Genomic DNA, 9,889 nt, shown 5'->3' with positions numbered 1-9,889 from the left:
CTTCTTCTTTGTTGATTCAGATGCCTTTGATTTCTTTTTGTTATCTGATTGCTGAGACTAGGACTTCTAGTACTATGTTGAACAGCAGTGGTGACAGTGGACATCCCTGCCATGTTCCTGACCTTAGGGGAAAGGCTCTCAGTTATTCCCCATTGAGAATGATACTCGATGTGGATTTTTCATAGATGGCTTTTATGATATTGAGGTATGTACCATTCATCCCTACACTGTGAATAGTTTTAATCAAGAAGGGATGCTGTACTTTGTCAAATGCTTTTTCTGCATCTATTGAGAGGATCATATGGTTCTTGTTCTCTCATTTATTTATGTAGTATATCACATTGATTGATTTGTGGATGTTGAACCAAGGCCATTCAAATTTTATTTAAAACTGTGAAAATTAATAATATCACTAGGGAAATGAATTTAGATATAGAGAAGATAAGATCACTTTGAAGTCTCCAACACTGAGGTAGAAGAGGAAAGGAGACTTCAAGAATGGAAATGAAAGTAGTAAGTAGTGAAATCGACCAGGAGGAGCCGCAGAGTTGTGACCAACAAGGTGGACTTAGGGGACCAAAAGACCAGAATTTCACAGTACTTTTCAAATAATCATTGCCATTATTTCTTTCAGCTCATGTCATTTTAAAGTTTTTTAAAATGCTGGGTACATTCTCAAAATTAGTGGGTGATTCTGAAACCATTTCTTCCATTACTGAGAAGGAAATGCAGCACTTTGAAGTGTAAAAAGCTGAAATGCAATGAGTATTCAATACTATTTTCACTTGAGCTGAGACATTTGATCCTAACTTTCTCTCCCCAGTGAACCAGATTTTGGCTCCATTCTCTGAGCTGGTTACTGAGGCCCAGTGAATGATTCTAATGAGTTATAGTAGCTACTCCCTGGTGATTATTGATTTCATCCAGCTCACTGAACAGAAATAAGTACTTTCTAATTTGTTGTGACATTGAATAGATGTGTTTATTTATTAAAGGATGTTGTAATGGCAGCATGCCACCTTGTCAGAAGAAAGAGCAACTTTCCTTTTCTGGGACAGAGAGAATATCAAGCAAAGACAGGCAAATTAGGGTTTGCTACAAGAACCTAACCAAAGGCCATCTATGTAGTTTTGAAATATGACAGAAGCAAGAAAAAGAAACTAAAATTAGATTCAAGTACCTCTGAGTTTCTTCTCAACTCTGTCACACATGAGCTTTGAATTTCGGCAAATTATCCAATGTCTTATTATCAGGGTTTTCATCAGAAAGATGTAGATGATGACAAAAAGCCTCAAGGATCATTGTATGCATCCACTAAAAATAAATGAGTGACTCTGCAAAGTTTAAAGTGGTATGTAAATATAAAATATTATCAACATTACTAGATATCCAGTGCCCTTAATCCAATTAAAGTTCAAGCTAGAACAATTGTTATTACTCTTGGAACTTCTGCATTACTTGAACATTTGAGCTTTCTTGAGTTTTAAATTTAATACATTGTTGAAGATCACCACAATAACATCAGACTCAATGCATTTGTAGGGAAAAAAACCCAAAATATAAAAAAAATGTGACTTCCACTTGCAAAGATCTTGTTGAGTGATTACTGCTATAGAATTAAAGACAAAATTTTCTTACAGAAAATATAGACGTTGCTATCAAAAAGAAATATAGTGTTGATAGGATATTTTGAATAAGAGGATTTTTTCATAGATAGTGATGGATAAAATTTTTTTTATTTCTTTAATTAGTTTATTTATTGGATTTTTAAAAAGCATTTATTTATTTATTTAGAGCACACATGAGCAGGGGGAGGGACAGAGAGAGAGGGAGACAGAGAATCTCAAGCAGACTCCATACTGAGTGTGGAGCCTGATGCAGAGCATGGAACCCAGACAGGGCTTGATCTCACTAACCAGAGATCATTGACTTGAGCTGAAATCAAGAGTTGAATGCTTAACCAACTGAATCACCCAGGCACCCCATTTTGGGATGGAATTTTTAAAAAGTTAATACTCTAACAATAACAGAGGTATATAATGAAAACATGAGAAATATACACCTTCTCTATCCCAACCCAACATTTCCAGGTTTTTTCTCTTTAGAAAAAACAATGAAATGTTTTGTGTCTGCCTATCAGTGCAAAGGGAGTGAGGAAAACAAAAGTCTATATTATGTTTCCACATATGCAGGAGTTTGGTATTATGTGGGTAATTATTTGGATGATGGACAAACAGTATATTAACCAATAAAGAGCTTATGTGAAAGCAATATTGAATCAATTCAGCTTTGACTTTCCCTCAAAATTGTCTGGTTCCTCCTATAAACTGGAGTGGATTTCTCTCTGACTGGCCTCATTTTTGCACACACACACTTGTGTGTGTGTGTCTGTCCATATATATCCTTAAATAATTGCATAGTAGTAGATAAATTTATTTAAAACTCATCAGGGATGGGCACCTGGGTGGCTCAGTTGTTAAGCGTCTGCCTTCAGCTCAGGTCATGATCGCAGGGTCCTGGGATTGAGCCCTGCATGGGGCTCCCTGCTCAGCGGGAAGCCTATTTCTCCCTCTCCCACTCTCCCTGCTTGTGGTCCCTCTCTCTCTCTGTGTCTCTCTATGTTGAACAAATAAATAAAATCTTAAAAAAACTCATCAGGGACTTTTTTTTTACAATCATATATATTTTTCAATTATGGTAAAATATACGTAACATAGAATTTACCCTCTTAATCATTTTTTTAATATACAATTCAGTACTGTTAATACATTCACGTTATTGTGCAATCTCCAGAACCTTTTTTTATATGGCAAAACTGAAATTCTGCTCCTATGTTTTAAGAGTTTTATAGTTTTAGGTCTAATACTTAAGTATTTGATCAATTTTGAGTTAATTTTTGTATGTAGTAAGGTAAGGATACAACTTCATTCTTTTGCATGTGGATATCATCAGTTTTATCAACAGCACTTGTTGAAGAGACCATTTTCTTTCCACTGAATTGTCTTGGCATCCTTGTTGAAAACCAGTTTACCATATAGTGCGGGTGTATTTCTTGGCTCTTCATTCTTTACTATGGTCAATATGTCTCTCTTTATGGCAATGACTACTGTTTGATTATTGTAGTTTTGTACTAAGTATTGACATCAGGAAATATGAGATGTCCAACTTTGTTCTTTTTTAAGATTGTTTTGGCTATTTGGGGTCCTTTCAGGTTCTATGAACCTTGGATGGATTTTTCTATTTCTGAAAAAAACACCATTGGGAATTTAATGATTTTTATATTTTTATAATATAAATATTTTATAATTACAGTATATGTGTAGATTGTTTTGGGTAGTAGTGACATCTTAACAATATTAACTGTTCCAATCTATGAGCAAAGCATGTTTCTCCATTTATTTGTGTCTTCTCTAATTTCTTTAAGCAACACTTTGTAGTTTTCATTGTACAAGCCTTTTACCTCCTTGGCTAGGTTTAGTCTTTAGTATTTTATTCTTTTTGATGTGGGACCAGCTGGACCTTGTAGTACCGAGTTCATGTTGGAATCACCCATGTTAATAAAAGGGTCTGGCTGGATATTTTCTGGGGCCATTCTTTTTATCAGGAGTCCTGAAATTGTGGTCAACATGGTCTTGCAGTATCATGCTCATGTTGAAATTACCCAAGCAGATAAAGAGGTGGTCTGAGGAATCCCAGGTGCCCCTTTCTTCCTCAGGGCACTGGAAAGTTGCTCTAGTAGGCTTATCTGGATCTCTTTGGAGATCCCATTTTCTAGCCTGCTTGATGTACTTCTATCTGGAAATCCAGTTTCTTCAGGGTGTCATCACCAGGGGCTTCTAATGGTAGAAATATCTCAGAATCACAATTTTCTTTTTAAGCTATTTGATAAATGCAATGTTTCTAACTTGGATAAAAATGAGATTTACATAATTTTCACAATGCTGAACATCACTAATTTTATAGGTAGTGGAATTTTGAACCTGAACATTGGAGTCAAACAAGTCCTAATCCCCAGCCCCTGTGAAGGTGATGATTATGTTATGTTTTATGACATGATTGTTCTTAAAAAAGAGAAAATTATCCAGATGGGCTTAAATTAATCACATGACCCTTAAACAGAGAACTTTCTCTGGGTGATAGCAGAAGAGTAAGACAAAAGGGAAAACGGATATGGCAGAAGGACTATCAGAGACATGAAACATAGCAAGATACCCTGGTGCTGCTTTGAACTTAGAGGAGGCCACATGAGAAGGAACGTATAGGACCTCTAGGAGCAGAAAGTGGTCCTGGCTGGCAGGCAACAAGGAGACAGGACTTCCAATCCACAACCACAAGGAACCAGATTTTGCTAACATTAGGAATAAGCTTAAAAGATTCTTCCCAGAGCCTATAAATAAGAGCCCAACCTAGTCATCACTTTGATTTCATCTTTGTGGTATTTTAAGAAAAATCCCAGTGAGCCAAGCTGGACTTTTGACCTCAAGACATTTGTGATGTTTTAGGACATTAAGTTCGTGATCATTTCTTATGCTGCAATAGAAAACTAACAAAGGGTCCAAGACAGCATTCAGCACATTGAAGGTATTCAGTGCTTTTTGCAAGCTATAACATTTTTTTTTTTGCACAGACACTGATCTCACGTACATTTATCTAAAAGAAAAAAATTGTTACCATGCAAGACATAACTGAATGCCACCTTCCTCAATGTTTGTCTGATCACTCTTGGACAAAAAAAAATGTTTTGTTTTTTTTTTCTTTTTGAACTACCATAATGGTTTTATTTATATCTCTTTCCCACACTTACTGTATTTTGACGTGTATTACAATTATGTGTAGATATCTTCAGAACTAGGCAACACATCCTTTCAGAGCATAGACTGGACTTTATTCATCTTCACCTCTGATCTTACTGGTTGGCCCTATAACTTGTGCACATTTGTATCTCCTCAAATATTTATTGAATAAATACATATTCACTGATTCATTACTTGATATATTCCACAATCAAATATACTCAACTGACAAAAAGATACCTTATTTCTAAAATTATAATTATCAGTGGAACAATAAGCTGATAATAACTGTGGAATAAATATCTGTTATTAAATAGTGAGAAACACTATAAGCAGAATAATTAGCTTACTGTTACTCATTCTATTTTGAGCCCACTATTTCATTTGTAGCTGTCCAGTCGTCTGATTTATTTCTTGTCTTACAGATGAACTGACTTTCTAGCTGCTTTAAGGTAGCAGGTGTCCCATTAATATTAACCCAGAGAAAAAGCTTTGGGAAAATATTTGAAACATTAAGATTAAAGCTTTAATGTGAAGAATTCTCCTCCATTTGAAGGGGGCCAAAGGTCATCAATAATCATTATGGTACTGTGCAAGGGCAATGTAATTTAAAAACATTTGTCAAACAATCTTTAAAAAAATACCTAACTTAATTAGTAAGTATTTGAGAACTTAAAGGGTTTAGAATCTAGATATTTACCAGTTCTTTCTTGTCATTGTTCCTTGGTAGTTTTCACAGAGATGAATGATTTATATGGAAGAACATCAAAGGTCTACATTTTTCTTCACTCTCTTTCAAACCTGAAAATAAATATAAAGGAAAAAACTGTTAGTTCCACTACTTATATAAATTTGTGTTTTAAGGTAGATTTGCACACTAAATATAATGATAAATAGCAAAATTAGAATTTTCAATAAATGATGAGAATTTCTACTTACCGCAGGAATAAAATTATGCCTTTAGAAAGGCCAAAATTAAGGTTTTCAGAGGGAATTGACTATATATTTTAATTAAGCAAATAAGGAAACAAGAAATTCACAGACTTTTTAAAAATAAAAATAAACCATTCATGGCTATAAATGAAGTTTTAAAATCACTTTCAGTATTACTTTAGGAAACTCATTAATGTGTTTAAAAATACTTCCCTTTCCTGAATTTTATTTTTTTATGTTCTTAAAAAGTTTCATTTTTCTCAGCAGGCTAAACTTTCATCTGTTATAAACCAATTGGTTTATGCTGTGTGACAATAAAAATCTGGCTTAGTGTCATCTGGAATCATTTTAGCTGTGGTAATTCTTTCAAATATAGCACTCTGTAAATAAAAATAAGATATATATATATATCTAAATTTGCATATACACAATTATTATCATCATTTTATATAAAGTAGAGTCAGATAAGGAAAAGGCAAAGACAGTAAAAACCTACAGTACTATATCCTAAATACTTCTAGGGATCTTAACCCCTGAGGATATGCTTGAACTGTGCTGAAGGTAAAGAATATAATTAATGATTAAGGCAAGCACATAAAGGTGGAAAATAAGGTTGAATAGAAAGACTGATAAAGGAAAGCTTATTTTTATTTGAGTCTCTTATAACTAGTTCTGTAAAAGTAAACTACAGAGAATATGGACATTATTACCACATGTTTGTGAAGAAATGAGGAAAAACTAAAAGATTTTGGGCAAAAGCCTCAGAAGAGGCATTGTGTGTAGATGAAAATAAGTTTGTGTAAAATAGGTGATCATGGCAAGAAATCTTTTTGAAAAGTAATAAGGCAAAAGTAATAATAATAAAAATGTAATGAAACAAAACACTTGTCTAGTTTATCTTTTCAGAATTCCCAAAGACTAACCACTGGGATGACATTCACAGGTCTTACTTTGTAATTAGTACAGGGATTATTGGTTTATCCAAATCAACATATGCATAGAACTTTAAAGTTTACAAAAGATAAGTGTATGACTATATGTATATACATTATAAATACATACATACATACACACACACACACACACACATATACATATATATACACACACATACATGGTTGTTCACGACATTGTTGGTTATTATCCTGACTTGACAAATAAAGAAACTTAAGCTCAGAGAGTTAAAATGGATCGACTCAGAGTATATAAGAATATAAAAAGGAGCTATAGACAAGTCAGTAGTCAGTGTAATAGTCTTGGAAGCTTTTACTTTATTTGATTGATTTATTTATTTTTAAAGATTTTATTTCTTTGAGAAAGAGAGAGAGCTCAAGAGAGAGAGCATGAGTTGTGGGGAGGGGCAGAGGGAGAAGGAGACTCTCTGCTGAGCAGGGAGCCCAACTCAGGGCTTAATCCCAGGACCCTGGGATCGTGACCTGAGCCAAAACTTAACCAACTGAGTCACCCAGGTGCCCCAGAATCTTTTACTTTATAATCCAAGCTATTTCCACCACACTGCCCTGCCATGAAAGAATATGTGTGTATTAATTTAATATAAAAATTATAAATGACAGGGATGCCTGGGTGGCTCAGTTGGTTAAGTGTCTGCCTTCAGCTCAGGTCATGATCTCAGAGTCCTGGGATCAAGTCCTGTATCAGGCTCCCTGCTGGGCCGGGAGCCTGCTTCTCCCTCTGTCTGCTGCTCCCCTGCTTGTGTGTGCTCTCTCTCTCTCTGACAAATAAATAAATAAAATCTTAAACAAATTATAAATGACAATATTGAGGACTCTGTTAATTTAAACAATGTTTTTGGTAATTAATAGGATGAGGAATAATTTTCTTGATCCTTGAGGGCAAGTCAGTCCCAGGATACGCTATAGATGTGTACATTTCTATATAGAAGAAGTTGAACTTTATCAATGATGGGAAACCCTAAGATTTCTCACCTTCTGGTGTCAATGTGTGGTGTGGTACCCACCTCTTGAGTGTGGGCGAGATCTGTGGCTTCTAAGCAATTGAATACAGGAAAGGTGAGTAATCCCTGAGATTACATTGCATTATATAAATCTTCATTTTAGCAGACTGGAGCATGAAATTCTCTTGGTTGGCTTAGTAAAGTAAACTGTCCACCATGTTGAGAAAGTTCACAGGGCATGGAACTGTTGGCTATCTCTAGAACATGAGCCCACCCTCCATCCCACATCCAGCAAAAAGCTAGGGCCTTCAGTCATGCAGCCACAAAGAAATGAACTCTGCCAACAATTTGAATGAATATGAAAGCAGATTCTTCTCCAGACCAGCCTCAGAGGAAAATATAGCCTGTCTAACACTTTGGCCGTAGCCCTTGTGAGATCCTCAGTAGTGGATGTAGTTAAGTCATGCCAGACTATGCCACACAGAATCTATGTGATAGTACTTGTGTGTTGTTTTTAGCTACTACATTTGAGTAAATTTGTTAGGTATCAATAGAAAACCAATATCAGTTTTGGTACCAGAAGTGGGTGCTTCTGTAACAAATACCTAAAAACGTAGGTGTGGTTTTGGAGCTTGCTAGTGGGTGGAGTCTGGAAGCAATTTGAGGGACATGGTAAACAAAACCTAAATCACCTTGAAGAGAATTCTGGTAAAAGTCGGGACTTTAAGCATGCTGACACTGAGGGCTCAGAAGAAACATGCTATTGGAAGCTTGAGGAAGTGAGTTCTTTTGTAGAGGCAGAGAATTTAGGGAAAATATCTCTTACAATTATGTGCCAGGCAGAACACTGGTTATATAGCAAAGGAGATTTCCAAGCTAAGTATTGGAGATTCTGCCTGTTTAGTTGTTGCTCTTTCTCCCTGCTGTTTATTGTAAAATGATAGACTAGAGAGATATATTGAGGGAAAACAATTTAAAAATAAGGTATAGGAGTATAAGCTGGGAACCCCCTGATGGATTTAAATGTGGGAATAATGGGATCCGATTTCTATTTTAGAAAGATGGCACTGGGAATGGCATGACCAGAGAACAGAAGTTATATTGGCTAAGGATCGTGGTTCAGCCCTCCTCATAATTCAAAATTAACAATAATTTTATTTAGAAAGCCCTCCATAAGCCGCCAGTAAAAGTCCAATGCCCCTTTTCTGGACTGCCACTGGTATTTGCAAAACTCTCTAGAATACTCTTGATATTTGTGTTTAATCATTGAAAAACTTGTCTACATAAGATACAGACTATATATTTCTTTTGAGCAGTTTATTATTTTCATATTCCTGCTGTAGCAATTTCCCACCAATTTAGTGGCTTAAAACAACAAAAATTTATTCTCTCGAGGTTCTGGAGGTCAGAGGTCTGAAATTAATCTTACGGGTCAATATCAGGGTTTTGACAAAACTGCATTCCTTCTGGGGTTTCCAGGAGAGAATGTTTTCTTTTTATCTTATTTTATTTTATTCCCTTTTTGTTTTTATTTTAGTATAGTTGACATACAACGTTACATTACTTTCAGGTGTACAATGATTCAACAAATTTATACATTATGATACACTCACCACAAAGGTAGCTACTATCTGTCACCATACAACATTACTACAATACCATTGATTATACTCTTTATGCTGTATATTTTATTCTCATGACTTATTCATTCCATAACTGGAAGCCTGTATTTTCCACTCCCTTTCATCCATTTTTCTCATCCCCCCCACACCCCTATCCTTCTTCCTTCAGGCAACCCTCAGTTTGCTCTCTATATTTATAGTTCTGGTTCTGCCTTTTGTTTGTTTATTCATTTGTTTTGATTTTTTAGATTCTACATATAAGTGAAATCATATGGTATTTCTCTTTATCAGTCTGACTTATTTCACTTAGCATAATACCTTCTAGGTCCATACATATTGTTGCAAATGGTAAGATCTCATCTTTTTTTTATGGATGAGTAATATTTCATTGTGTGTGTGTGTGTGTGTGTGTGTGTGTGTGTGTGTGTGTATCTCACATCCTCTTTATCCATTCATCTAGCAATGGATACCTGGGTTGCTTCTATATCTTGGCTATTGTAAAAAGTGCAATAAACATAGGGATGCATATATCTTTTTGAATTAGTGATTTTGTTTTCTTTGTGTAAATAGCCAGTAGTGGAATAATTGGATCATATGGTATTTGAGAACCTGTTTTCCTGAGTTTT

This window comes from Eumetopias jubatus, unplaced genomic scaffold, assembly GCF_037043125.1.
Source record: "Eumetopias jubatus isolate StellerSeaLion01/CBP00866 unplaced genomic scaffold, mEumJub1_p1.0 scaffold_2, whole genome shotgun sequence".
Taxonomy (NCBI): Eukaryota; Metazoa; Chordata; class Mammalia; order Carnivora; family Otariidae; genus Eumetopias; species Eumetopias jubatus.
The sequence above is the reverse complement of the archived record's forward strand: the minus strand, read 5'-3'. Positions refer to the sequence as shown.